Raw genomic sequence first — 14,264 nt, forward strand, 5'->3', positions numbered from 1 at the left:
GAAGAAATTATCGAAATAAGCGCAAAACTCCAGACTTGAGTTAAGGATCATAAATTAACACAGGGAAATACAACTTTAGCAATAAATGCCTGTTTGGAGCCCAAGTTGCATTAAAAAAAAAAAAAAATCCTGAACAAGACCCCAGAGGGAGTGATAGGAACCTCCCTCTTTTGCCTCAGTCCGTCTGTGGCCCCAAGCTTTCTCATCTCCCACCTCCCAAGACGGTATCAACTGCTTTGAGAGTTTTAGAATAAAGATCCCCAGGAATATGGCTGCTCTCATTCAGTAAGGATTTCCCCAGTGCTGGACTAGACTAAATTCTGAGAATTCTCCAGAGGCTTCCGGGGCCTTCGTACTGGATGGTCAACACACCAAGCTGCAGAGCCAATTCCTTTTTCCTGCAATTGGGCATGACCCCAGGGACATGACCCTGAGGGTGCTGACACTTCCTCAACCAATGACCCTCCCCCTGGGTTTCCCTCTGTCTGGGTCTCAGGATCAGTCAGGCCAACTTGTCCCCTCCGGAGAGTTTCTGTTGAAGGACACCTAAGTGGCACTATGGGTTTGTGCCCCCCACCCTGCAAACCTGCCTCCTCTGAGTGGGGTGAGGTGCTACTGAAACACTGAAATCATTGAAACTAGCAGAAGCCACAGCCCATGGTGCTGGGAGAAAGCTGGGAGGGAGAGAGAGGTAGAGAGGCTATAAAGGCCCAGTTGTGAAGGTGAACTGGGGCCAGGATGCTCTGAAGCCAAAAAGCTGAATGGTCTCACACCTGCAGCTCCTGAGCCCATCTCTTCTTTCAATGGAGAAAGTCTTTCCCTGCTCTTACTTAGCTGGACTGGAAGGGCCTTTGACTTTTAACATGAAGCAGCCTCCAGAGCCTCTTGGGGCAAGTGATTGTCAAGGAGGCTCTGCCCAGTGCCCCCCCACCCCTCCCACTTGTCAGAGGGCCAGGAATTTCAGTCTTCCCAGTCCTGGGCTGATCTAGTGACTTATAACAGGATTTCACTGGAACTCGAAACTTTGGAAGATGGGAAATACTCCTGGGTTCTCTTCACACAGCTGAATGCCTGGTTCCTGGTCTTACTATACAAGTTTCATAGAGGATGCGAAGAGGAGTTTGGGCTTGACACCTGACATCTTAGCAGTGGTTCCTGTTTGTTTGGGAGGCAAGTGGTAAAAAGAAGGCAGCATCTACTACTTCCTTTTCCATGAGTCTCAGAAAATCCTCCTGAAGACCGTCTCAGGTAAGGACTGATGGGAAATGCCTTGGTTTATTCTTAACTTTGCCCTTGAGGCATATTTTGTTGATGACCACATATAAAATATTGTCCTCTCAAGGATGCACTCTAATTCTTATCTAATCTTGATGCAGAATGAGTATATATGAAAACTAAAGTTGGTTCTTAAGCAAGGGATTATCTCTCAGAGAAGGTCCATGGGAAGGTTCATACCAACTTCTGTGGTACAAATATTGCTCCGAGGAGCCCTGGTGGTACAAAAGTTAAGTGCTCGGCTGCTAACCGAAATGTTAATTGTTTGAACCTACCCAGAGGCTCTAAGGAGTAAAGATCTGGCAACCTCCTCCCGTTAAGATTACACACCAGTAAACCCTGTGGGGACAGTTCTCCTTTCACACCGGGCCACAATGACTCAGAAATCCACTCGATGACACCTAGCAATAACAACAGGAAGGCATTGCTCCCGATGTGCCTGAAATGCCTCTCTGGGGAAGGCCTTCAGAGCCGGCTCATGGCCACATGGGAATTGAGACTCATTTTTTTGTTTCCACGACTTATTTTGGGTCCAAAAATTTATTTTCCAGTTTATTCACCAGACTTGAATACAGCCAGCTCTCAGATATTGTCAGAATTAATTCCTTTCTCTAATAATGATTTGCGGCCAAGAGCATATTTCCAAGCCTTTCCAAGAGACTGGAATACCATTCCAAAGAGGCACGTCCAGTGCCATGTTGTCCAGTGACTACAGTGTTGACATAGTATATTTACCCACATAGTTCCCACGTTTTCTGCTTTCCTTAAATACGACTGAAATTCCAAGTCTACCACCTGAACCACTTTTCTCAGTGTTTCATTTAGGAGAAGTCTGGTGGTGATGAATTCTCTCAGTTTTTTAAGAATGGCATTACTTTTGCTTTACTCCCGAAGGTATGACTGGTATAGAATTATATATCTATATAGATTAATATTTCCCTCTTTGTGTTGAAAAAATGTTGTTTCACAATCTTTTGGCTTCCATGGCTTCTGATAATGACTATAGAGTTATTTGAATTATTTTTCCCAAGTGAAATGTGTTGTTTTCTGTCTAACTTCTTCCTGAGTATTTTCTTGGTCTTTGTTATTCTGTAGTTGATTATGATATATCATATTTTTATGCAAATAATGCACATGTTTTATATATTTTTTCTCTTTTTGTCAACTGCATTTCCCCCCCCCCCCAGGTATTGTCATAAGCACAGTACGCCGTTTTCTTTTTTACATGTCACTGTAAAAGAATTCGTGTAGTGTGCTTACAAATACACCTGAGGTGGGGGGGAGGGCCTGGTTGGCAACAAACACATAATGCACAATATTTTCATAATAATATGGTATTGGGGTGTATAATTCCTTAAATTTAACTCGTCGGGGTTTGCTGAGCTTCTTGAATCTGTAAGTTCATGTCTTTCACCAAATTTGGAAAGTGTTAGCCAGTATTTCTTCTAATACTTTTTTCTGCACCACACATTTTCTCCATGTCTTCTGGAGTTCCAATAAAGAAATAGGCTTTTGTTCTAGTTTTTGAGGCTCTGCTCATTTTTTTCCGTATTTTTTCTCTCTGTTTTCAGAATAGATATTTTCTATTGGTCTACTTCCAACTCACTTAGTTTTTTTCTCTGTCATCACCATTCTGCTTTTGAAACTATCAAATGAATTTTTCATTTCTAGCATTGCATTTTTAGCATGTAAAATTTTCCTTTGCAAATAGCGACTATCTTTCCACGTATTTAAAAAATGTCCCTGTTATTTCTTGGAGCATGATTAGAATAGCGTTTTAAAATACTTGTCTTAAGATTTCAAAGCTGTAAGTCTTGCTTAAATGTTATGGAAAAACAAAATGTTAATTTTGTTTTTCGTAGCATTCAATTGACCCAGATATGTTCAGGCTGCAAGTTCTGTCCTGTTTTTGTATTCTGTGGCTCACATCTTCGTTCAATTTTTGAAGCCTTTGCGGTGATACTCGGGTCTAATCTACATGAGTGCCACCCAGACTGGAATCTTGGTGGTGTTGTAACCCCTAGTGAGGCTCTTAAAGGATTTGATAACGCTTCTTAGGGTCAGGGCAAGGCATATGCATCTGGGAGGGGTGAACCAGGAGTTATAGCAAGTTTGAAGAATCTCTTTCTTGTGCTGCTTCCTCTCTCTATTTCTCTGATGCTCTCTGAGCTCTGAAGGAGTGCTTTCCTGGCCCACTGGCAGGAATGCTGGGGCTTTAATCTCCTCATTCTGTCGTGCACATAAGTGACCGGTTCTGCCTATGGGGCCAAAATACTCCACAACCGGCCCAAAGGTTGGCAGCATGAGCCTGTCAAGAAGTTCCTCAGAAGACTAGCCTGGTGATCTGCTTTTGAAAAGTCACACCCTTTGAGGCAGAATTGACTGAATGCCAACAGCAGACAGGGAGAGAGAAAACGTAATGGAGCTTCCTCCACACTCTTGGGCCCTTACATACTCTGGTCAAAGAGAAGGAATCTCTTCTTCCAGAATTTTAAGTTTCTTCCCACCTGCCTACCTGCCCACCTCTCTCCTTTTATGGACCCTCTATCCCATTTGATATGAGAGAGGGCTTCTCTTGGAGCTGTTTCTGTCCACAGCTGGTATGCAGTTACATGATTTGGACTCATGTAATTTCAGCCTCTGGAATGTTTATACTTTATGTTCTGGTTTCCTACCACTGCCAACCACTTCCTTTGCAGAGTTCTGAGATAGTGGCCCATGCATTTGTCCAGATACTTAGTTGTCAGATACCAGTATAGCCACCAGGGAAGTGTTGGTTGTGGTAAGTGGGGGAGGGACTGTACACTGAAGGAGCTGCAAGATCTGGCTGTCTTGTGTGAGCAGGACGGGGGTGTGCTGAGGATGGGTGCTGAAGGTGCTGAGTCAAGGGAAGTTTAATATAAAGTTGGGTCAAGGACAGTTTGTTGATATGGGGGAACTCTCTCCTAACAAGGATTTATCGCCATAGCAAAGGCTCTAGAAATGGGTCTCGTAAGCTGTGGCATTGTTCTTCGATGCATGGAAAAGGCAATGGCCCACTATCTATGAAATAGAAATGCCAGACCTGCTGTGTCAGATGTGGGAAGATGAGGTAAAAGTCTCCAATATGTGTCCGTGCCAGAGTTAGTTTCTATAAGACCATTTCTTGGAGGTCCTGAAGGACACCCAGTTCATGAAAATAATAAGGAAAGCAGAGATGAGGGGAGCAGCAACAACACTGAACTTACTGATATCTGTCTTCTCTTGGGGGTCCCTGGGTGCCACAAACAGTTCAGTGCTCAACTACCAGCTGAAAGTTTGGCAGTTTGAACCCACCGAGGGGTGCCTCAGAAGACAGGCCTGGTGATCTCCTTCTAAAGGGTCACAGCCTTGGAAACCCTATTGAGCAGTCCTACTCTGCACACATGGGGTTGTCATGAGTTGGAAATGACTTGACGGCAACAAACGACAACAATTCTCTGTTGGCTGAGATTGTTAGTGGGAGCCGGGCTACCTCATACCAATATAAGTAATGGGATCCTAGCCCAACAGAGGCCAGGTAGAAGTACTTAACTGTCAGAAACAAGTTGTTTGTGATTACAGTAATGGTCAGCAGGTCAGAGTATTGGTCACCTATTGGGGCATAATAGATTATCCCCAAACTTAGCAGATGAGAGATAAATGGAAAAATATTCAATTCATGCTGATAAACTTGGAACTAGACAAAGATTTTGGTAAGACTCAACATACTTTTAAGGTGAATGGTTAAACTAGAAAATTTAAATAACTGGTATAAGTATAAAAACAGATTTTCAAAATAATGATGATATAATTGCATACCCGAATAAAAGACAAGTACTTCAAAATCAGTGGTTTCTCTCCCATGTGGACATAAGGGACTGAAATTGGCAAGGGTGGGAAGGGCTGATCGTTCTCTTTCCCCTATTACTTGACTGTAGCAAACTGTGTCCAAAACTATAAAATATTTAGGGAAACATTGTTTTGACCGGAGCAGTAAAGGACATATATAAAGAAAACTAATGTATTAAAGTAAATAAAATGAAACCTGAATATGTGCAAAAAATATGCCATATTTCCAAATGGGAAGCCTTGTTAATTAAATGGAGGTTCCCAAAACTAATACATAAATGGAATGCATTTCCAATTAGAATATTCAGGTAGTCGTTTTTAATTGTATACATTAATCATAAGCTACAAGTAGTACAATAGGTAACAAAGGATGTTGTTGCTGGAGCCTTGGACAAGATTTTTGACTCACATCACAGCCCTCCCGTCTGACTGCCCAGTAGGCCTTTATAGGCCGTAATCTTTATGGGGGCAGATCACCAGGCCTTTCTCCCTCAGAGCCACTGGGTGGGTTCGACCTGCCAACCTTTCTTTCAATTAGCAGTCAAGCACTTAACCATCGCAACACCAGGGCTGCATTAGCAAAGAATAGACAAGAAAAACCTGAAATAACAGAATAGTAACAGGTGTCTACCTCATCAAGTAACAGAGCAAATCAATATTACATAGCATACAAACTGACAGGCAGACAAATAGGAAACCTACTAGGAAATCACAATAACTATTCATACAAAGGTGGTGTGAAAATTATATTTATCTAATAAATGGTGCTGACTCAACTGATTGTTCTGGGGGACAAAGCTTGCAAAAATGTGATACACAAATCATAGATTTGGAAAATGATGTGAAATGTAGATGACAAAGATTAATAACAATTTATATTTTACACAAGAAGGATAAAAGTTAAGTACTTGAAAAATGAGCAGTGAATTAAAACAGATCATTCAGAGCAAATTCACATGCCCCGTAAACATAGTCCAAGTTGCTCAAAAACACTGGTAGTTAAGAAAATATCAAAGTCCCAGTGAAACTGGCACAATTTAAAAATCAACACCATCTATGGCTGGCTGGGCTGTGGGGAGAAGGAAACCCTGAGACATGGCTGGAAAGGTGCTTTGTGACAGCCGTTAGGGGAAAGACATGGCCATGGCTCTGTACTTTTAACATTCTTTAAACTGGAAATCTCACTCTGTGGAGTCTACTCCACATAAGCGAATCCTGTACTATACAAAGGCTGTTTATTATTAATAATGACATAACATTGACTGTTCATTGGTGATGGAATGATAGAGAATGTATGGTAAAGCTACATCATCAATAACATAGGGAGTCATTAGAATGAAAAATAGTTGTAGTAGTTAAGTAGGAGAAATCTCTGTGAAGTATTATGGAAGTTTACTGAAAACATGAAGGTGCAGAGAAGTATATATAAAATTAGCACATTTGGGAAGAACAATAGTAATTGTTTGATTATGTTTGAATACCTGTTTACATGTATGTGTGTGTATAAATGAACAGACGATGGTACATGTATGTCTGCGTGTGCTTATTTAAGCAAGGATAAGACAGACTACTTAGCACATGGTCGAAGTGAATTACCTTGGATTCACTTGTGGGAAAGAACAGGGGGTGGAAAGCTAGAATATACAGGAAGAGTGGACTGAAAAAGCATGGGTGATAACGTGTTTCCATTTTACTAGTGTTATGTATGAGACAAACAAATCTGTCTTGAAAGAAGCCGGAATGTTCCTTAGAAGCAAGGATGGCTTTAGACATGTTATCAGCAGGGACCGGTCCCTGGAGAAGGACACCATGCTTGGTAAAGCAGAGGTCCAGCGAATAAGAGGAAGACGCTCAATGAGATTGACTGACACAGTGGCTACAACAGTGGGCTCAAATATAGCAACCATTATGAGGGTTGCCCAGGACCAGGCAGTGTTTTGTTGTGTTGTGCATAGGGTCGCTGTGAGTCAGAGCCAACTCGATAGCACCTAACAACATGTCTAAGTCTAGATAAAGTGTACTAAAATTGTTATTATCTATTTAATTTATGTGTGTAACTTAGAAGACATAAAAATATAGAGTTAGTGCTATATCTAATGACTTACAGAGAATCAAGATAGAATGTGAAGGGAAAGAAGGGGCAAGAGCAATGTGGGTAGAGTGAGACCAAGTTTCCATAAAAGCAAACACCCCATCAGATGTACTTGTGTACCTGTGACTGTGTATATGTGTCCCTGCAGAGAAACCTAGGGAAGGATACACATGTGTCTATTAACATTGGATACCTTGGGGGAGCAGGAGCAAAATATGAGGGTGGGACTCTGCAGGTTAACTTTTTCATTATACAAATTTGTATTCTTAGACATGTAATAAAAAAGAATTTCATAGCTTTGGAAATTAGTAAATGACATAGATACCTATTTTTAAATAGGTGAAAATTCTCTATGACAGACAAAGATTTTAACCTCTGAAAGGAGAGCATACCACAGACGGTAATAATCACGATCAGTGGATTTCTTGCATGTTCTTGGAGCCAATGTGCTCTTCTGGTGTCTGTAACTAGAAATGACCAAAAATAATTTGGGGAAGTCAATCACCTCTTGCAAACACACGTCCACACCTAAATGAAGGAGAATGGACACCATGTGCAATTCACTAGGTAACTCATGTGCCTCTAAAAGATTCTCTTTCCCGGATATGCTGCCACTACCTCCTCCCCACCTTGCCACACTGAATAACCCACCTTGTGCATTCTAGACCCTTTTCAGGACTGAGCATAGATGACATCAACTGAGAAGATAGTTGAAGAAGAGAAGAGAGTTTGATGAAAAGATTTCAGAAAGCAGTACCTCCCCAACCAGCCTCTCCCCAACCTGGGAATGCCAACCTCTCCCACTCTGATACCTCTGAGAATCTCTGATTTTCCTTTTGGATCCTTAGGAGACTGCCGAATTCACCTGTCCTGAAAGCCTTCACTGCCCTCTACCTCTGACACTGTTCCATGCAGGAGCTGTCTCTGTCACTCTGAGAAATCCACACAGGACAGCCTGTGGTTGGAGGTGCTCATTCTGGAGGTCCTGCCCTCCCTTCCTGTGTCCCCGAAGGCTTCCCTGTGACAGTAGAGGTCTCATCTTCCAGGGAGATGGCTATGCCCCTGTCATGTCCAGACCTGGGACCTGATGCTACGGCTGAGATTTGGGCTTTTCTGTCCACTACTTAGTCTGGGCCTGAATCTGCCCCTTCCCACCCTCACCTCTGATCACCTGTGTTCTTGCTGTTCTCTCTGGGTTTAGAAGCCTGCCCTCTGCTTCTTTCATCTGAGTCGACCTTTTTCTTCAGTTCTTTGACCTCAGGACATGTCAGGTTAGACCACAGAAAGAAGAAAAAATATTAGCAAGTTTCATTAACATGTCAAAAACCTGAAAGAATAGCTTGATTTAGAGGAGAGGAAAAAGTTCCAAAGCTCTATGCCTTACCTTAGGACATGCTATACAGAAAATATCCTGCAAGCACTGGATCAACTCTTATCCAGAAATGGAAAACACCCAGGAGGATTTTTCTACACCAACTCCCCCTTCCCCTCCCCTAATCCTAATCATAAACCCAAATTCACCCTGTGAGGACAGAAGACATGACCGGGGTGAGCTCCTTTTTCTCCACCCCGCCTTCCTGTCCTCCTCCCAAGCCCTGCTTCTTTCTCTGCCTGCAGGCTGCTGGGAAGGGACCCAGAGGCCTTGGTTTAGGGCTTTATGTTCACTGCTCACCTGCGGGCAGGTTCCGCACAGTCTGCGGCTTCTCTGATTCCTTCTCCTGCAAAGAACTCAGTGACACCCCATGACCGTCACACCTCCCTTAGAGCTGTCCTTGCAGGGACCCCTTACCCTCCCAAGTCCCACTGAAATGCCATTTCCCTTTCCCTACTTATGCTATGCTCATCCTCAGAGTTCTGAGACCTCATCATCCGGGTGAGGCCTGTTCTCTCCTCTTCTGGGCCAGGGGAGCCTCTGAGGGGACCTGGTGTCTGCGGTCAGCTATCTGGGGCTTCCTCCATCCAGATCCTCCTAGGGCTGGAGCTCTCTGTGCACTTGGGGTGGGAGGGTGGGGGTCTTCCAGGGGAGCTGGGTTAAACGAAACGGAATGGAGGTCTCTCCTGAAGGGCCCACACTTCCAGCCCAAAGGCCCTGCTCCTCCTAGTCCGGGGGTGCTAGAGGGTCTTCTGGAGCTTCCGGCTCTGGCCTTGGTGCTGCGCCTGCACCCTCTGCAGCTGAACTCCTGCCTCTGCAGCCTCTCCAGCTGATCCCTCAGCCTCTTTAGCTCCTCTCTCTGCTTCTCCAGCTGCTCCTCCAGGTGCCTGCAGACCACACTCTTCCTCACCTCCCTCTTCTTGGCGACCATCAGGCAGCATCTGGCCACCTAGTGGCAGGATTCAGGCCTACAGGGGACTGAGGGTGGAATCTGGAAGGCATTATGCTGAGTGAAATTAGTCTGTCACAAAATGACAAATACCGTATGAGACCACTATTGTAAGAACTCATGGAAAAGTTTAAACGCAGAAGGAAACATTCTTTGATGGTTAAGAATGTGGGGAGCGAGGGAGAGGAAAATTCACTAACATTGTGAAAATGTCAGTTCTACCCAAAACCATCTACAGATACAATGCAATCCCAATTCCAATTCCAAAGACAGTTTTTTAACAGTAACTGTAGACAAATATCATCTTAGGTGAAGGGAAGGACAACGCACAATACAGAGGAAGTCAGCACAACTGGACTAAACTAAAAGCTAAAAAGTGTCCTGATCACAACCAAATACTTTGAGGGACAGGATAGCAGGGGCGGTGGTCTGGGGACCATGGATTCGGGAGACATGTAGGTAATTGGCATAAGGAAGTTTATTAAGAAAATGTTCTGCATCCAGTTTTGGTGAATGGCATCTGGGGTCTTCCAAGCTAGTAAGCCACCATCTAAAATTCAGAGATAAGAGGTTTGGGAGAAACCACAGCCCATCACACTCCATTATCATTCCCTGAACTCACATTTCTCTTCCCAATAGAATGGTAACCTCTTTGAAGGCAGGGAAAACTTTCAATTCATTTTTATTACATACTTATTATTACATTTCCCCCAATCCTCCCAACACCTCCAAAAGCTGCCATGTTTGTCTTGTTTAGGTTCAAACTGGGCCCTCAAAACTGAACAATGTCAGCAATGATGTCACACAAGTGTTATGGAAGCCTTGGTGCTCACTCAGATCCAACTGCTCTTTGGAGAGGTTGTCGATCTGAGGTCTCCTGTGGGAGAGCAACTTAAGCTACCAGTTCACAGAGAGTGATTCCTCAGTTGGAGTTCCCAACTCGTGAGAGCTTGGAACAGAGGGGTGAACATCCTTTGGGGGACCTTTTTTTTTTTTTTTTTTGGTTTACCTTCACCCAGTCAGGATGAAATGGCAATATGGAAAGGAGAAACCTCTAAGACTCGAGGTAGTGGTGGGAGGAAAATTCTTCCTGATTGACAGGAGGTGTGTGGCAAAGAGTCTGATTTCACCAGACAAGATTTGGAGACAAGATATGGATTTTGAGTGAGGAGATGAAGTGGCTCTCCCAGAGAAAGTACTTGCTGTCATTTAGTAGACAACAAAACTGTGATGTGAATAAAGGAATGAGCGAGTGAACCAAAGAACACTACTGTAACTCTAAGGGCCTTTCTGAGTAGGCACAGACTAGCTACTCAATTGTTCGGGCTTGGGAACCTCCTACTTTATGTTAAGGAAGCCACTGGGCAACTGGGACGAGGATGAAGGGTGTTTAGGGAGATCAGTTATTGTATCATATTTTCAAATAAGATTGAATTAATATGTCATGTCAGGAATAACGAAAGAAGTAAAATTTCTCAGGAGCTTATGAAAGTGGGTGGCGTGAGGAAGCACTGTATCTGTACCACTGTGAGCTATGCTGTCCCAGCCTCGGCTTGGGCAGAAGAGGGTCAGGACAGACCCCATCCCCCTAGATCCAGGGAATCCCCTTCTCCTCTTCCAAGGCTTAACACCCAGTCACAGCAAAGCCTCACTTCAGGATAGCATTTTAAATTCCTACTCTACTTAGCTTGAAGTATAGGTTAAGGAGGTGAAGGTGCCTAGGTGATGCAGTTTGTGCTCGACAGCTCACCCAAAAGTAGGAGTACTGGGAGAAAAAGTCCTGGCGATCTGCTTCTATTAAGATTACAGTCAAGAAAACCCAATGGAGCAGTTCTACTCTGAAACACATGGGGTCGCCACAAGTCAGAATCGACTTCATGGCAACTGACAACAACAAACTGAACCTGAGCTTCTGTGGTTCCTAATTGTACACCCTTTCATCAGCCATTGTCTGCCCTCCTCCATCTTTTCAGCTCCTTGCCCATGCTGCCCTGGACCGCCCCAGCCCTGTTTCCTGTTTCCTCCTTGGTCCTCTGCCTGGCCACTAACTTGCTTCTGAGAGCTTTCGCTACTTTCCACCCCACACCACACTCACACACCCAACCTGGCTCCGTCTGTTTTCTCTCTTCATCCTGAGGTCTTGAATCCTTCCCTCATGTTCAGAAATGTACATAGATAGACCTTATGTTGACACATACAACCCTCCTAGACACACACAGGTGAGGTGGTTGTGTCTTAGCCTCTCAGGTTTGTGGCATCAAGGCTTTCGGCCAAACATATGTTTTCTGCATCACTCTGAAGTCACTCATCTGATAAGGACATTTAAGGGGCTTCTGTTCAATTGTTTTCAAGAGGAAACAATTTTAACCTATTACTGTGGCTTGGTTAAGAAGGGTACAAGGAAGAGGTATACCTGTCAGAGTCTTAACTAAATATACAAATTATTCTCTAACTTTTAAGTATAATTCCTTCTATGAAAGGCTTCCCTTAAAAAGAGGTGAAAATTTCTCCCATTTGTGTGTTTAAATTTACTAAGAAAATCACTTTCGTAGGAAACTCCTTTTGGAAAAGTCACAAAATATAAAAGTTCAAGAAAATGAGGTCATTCCCATGTTCCAAAGGAGCAAATTGACTGAGCATTCAGCAAAAAAGGGGAGAGGGGGCACATTGGATGATGTTCTATTTACAAATATAAAACCCCAAGACATATTATAGTGTTTTCAGAGTAAACATTTTTGTTATAAGGTATCACTATCATTAGTGTCATTGTGCCCAGGGGATTCTGTCTCCCACAGCAGCGCCCCCAAGAGGAGTGAGGGGTCCCAGGACAGAGGGAGAATTGATGGGAGGACGGTGGTGTTGGACAGGCCCCAGGGATCCCTAAGACCAGATCCTTGGGCTCATAGATGAGTCTTCCCAAGACCCAGAGATCAGGTAAATTAACTCTGTTCTCAGAGGTCTCAACCCAAGAGGAAAGTGCCATGCAGCCAACAATATTCACGGCAAAAAGCCCAAGCTCCGGGCCCAAGAAGATTCCACAACCATCAGAGAGGTCTTTTCCCTCAGCTTCTGCTGAGCAGACCTCTCACTTATTCAGCTACGGGCCTGCTCCAGAGAAGTAATGGGTCAGGAGCCCTACTTCACCCAGGTGTGCACAGTCAAGGGTGTGGCCATGGCCTGGGAGACCAAAACCTTTGCCCTCGTTGGCAAGATGCTCCAGGTCTTTGAGGCCGAGCTCTCCGAGGAGAGCACAATCAGCTCTGCCCCGAGTCTGGCCAACACTGAGTCCCTTTTCAACATCCTGGAGCCCTGGCAGGAGAAGGCTTATACCCCAGAGCTCAGTGTACAGGGGGAGAAGCATGGGGAGAGGCCCCATGCGGCCACCCTGGAATGGCTGATGACCCGTGAACATAGCTTCTGCTGTGTGGCCTGCTGCCACGTGTTTGAGTCCCAGGAGGCCCTGGTGGCCCACTCGGAGCATGGTGTGAGCCAGGGCTTCAGCTGTCACATCTTCTATGAGGAGCTGCTGGAGAGGTGGCTGCCACCCTCAGCCCAGCACAGGCCCCAACGCTGCCACCAACTAACTGGCCAGGTGCCGCCTGATGGCTTCCAAGAAGGGGGAGGTGAGGGAAAAGAGAACGGTCTGTAGGTGCCTGGAGGAGCAGCTGAAGAAGCAGAGAGAGGAGCTGAAGAGGCTGAGGCACCAGCTGGAGAGGACGCAGAGGCAGGAGCCCTGGCTGCAGAGGGCACTGGTTTAGCACCAATGGCAGAGACCGAAGTGCCTGAAGACTCTCTCCAGCACCCTGGGACTGGGAGGAGCAGGGCATTTTGGCTGGAAATGTGGGTCCTCTCATCAGCTACTACCCAAAAGGTTTGTGGTTTCAACCCACACAATGGTCTGTGGAAGAAAGGCCTGGTGATCTACTTCCTTATTATCACAGTCATTGAAAACCCTACTGAGTGCAGTTCTACTCTGAAACAAGTGAGGTCTCCGCGAGTTGCAATCAACAGCACGGCAACAGATTTTTGCTCTATCAAGACCTCCATTCAGGGTACTTTAACTCACCTCCCTGTAAGAACTTTCCCTCCTGTCCCTATGTCCCCACCCTCCCATGCCAAGTGCATGGAGATCTCCAGCCCTAGAGGGATCCAGATGGAAGAAGTCCCAGGACAGTTGACCGCGGGCACCAGGTCCACTCAAAGGTTCACCTGGCCTAGGAGAGGAGAGGACAGGCCTCATCTGGGTGGTGAGGTCTTGGAACCCTTAGGATGAGCACAGTGTAAGTGGGGAAAGAGAAATGGGGTTTCAGTGGGACTTGGGAGGCTGAGAGGGGGCCCTGCAAAGACGGCTCTAAGGGAGGTGTGATGGTGGAGGGGGTGTCACTGAGTTCTTCGCAGTAGGAGGAGCCAGAGAGCTGGCAGGTTGTGGGGAAACATCCCTTCATGCGAGCAGTAAGCATAAAGCCCTCAACCATGGACTGCAGTTTCCCTTCCCAGCAGCCTCCAGGCAAAGGAGAAGGAGGGCCTTTCAGGAGGAGAGAAGGACTGGTAAAGCGAGCTCACCCCATCTACTACTGGCCTCACAGGTAGTTTGGGTTGATGATTAGGATGCATTGTTGTTGCCTCTTTGGGCGAGTATAGTGGAAGATGGTATAGAAAATTCACTGGGTGGCCTCCTTTTCTGGAAAACTGTAGATCCAGTAATTACTGGATAATTCCTGCACAGC

This window comes from Elephas maximus, chromosome 24 (genome assembly GCF_024166365.1).
Source record: "Elephas maximus indicus isolate mEleMax1 chromosome 24, mEleMax1 primary haplotype, whole genome shotgun sequence".
NCBI lineage: Eukaryota > Metazoa > Chordata > Mammalia > Proboscidea > Elephantidae > Elephas > Elephas maximus.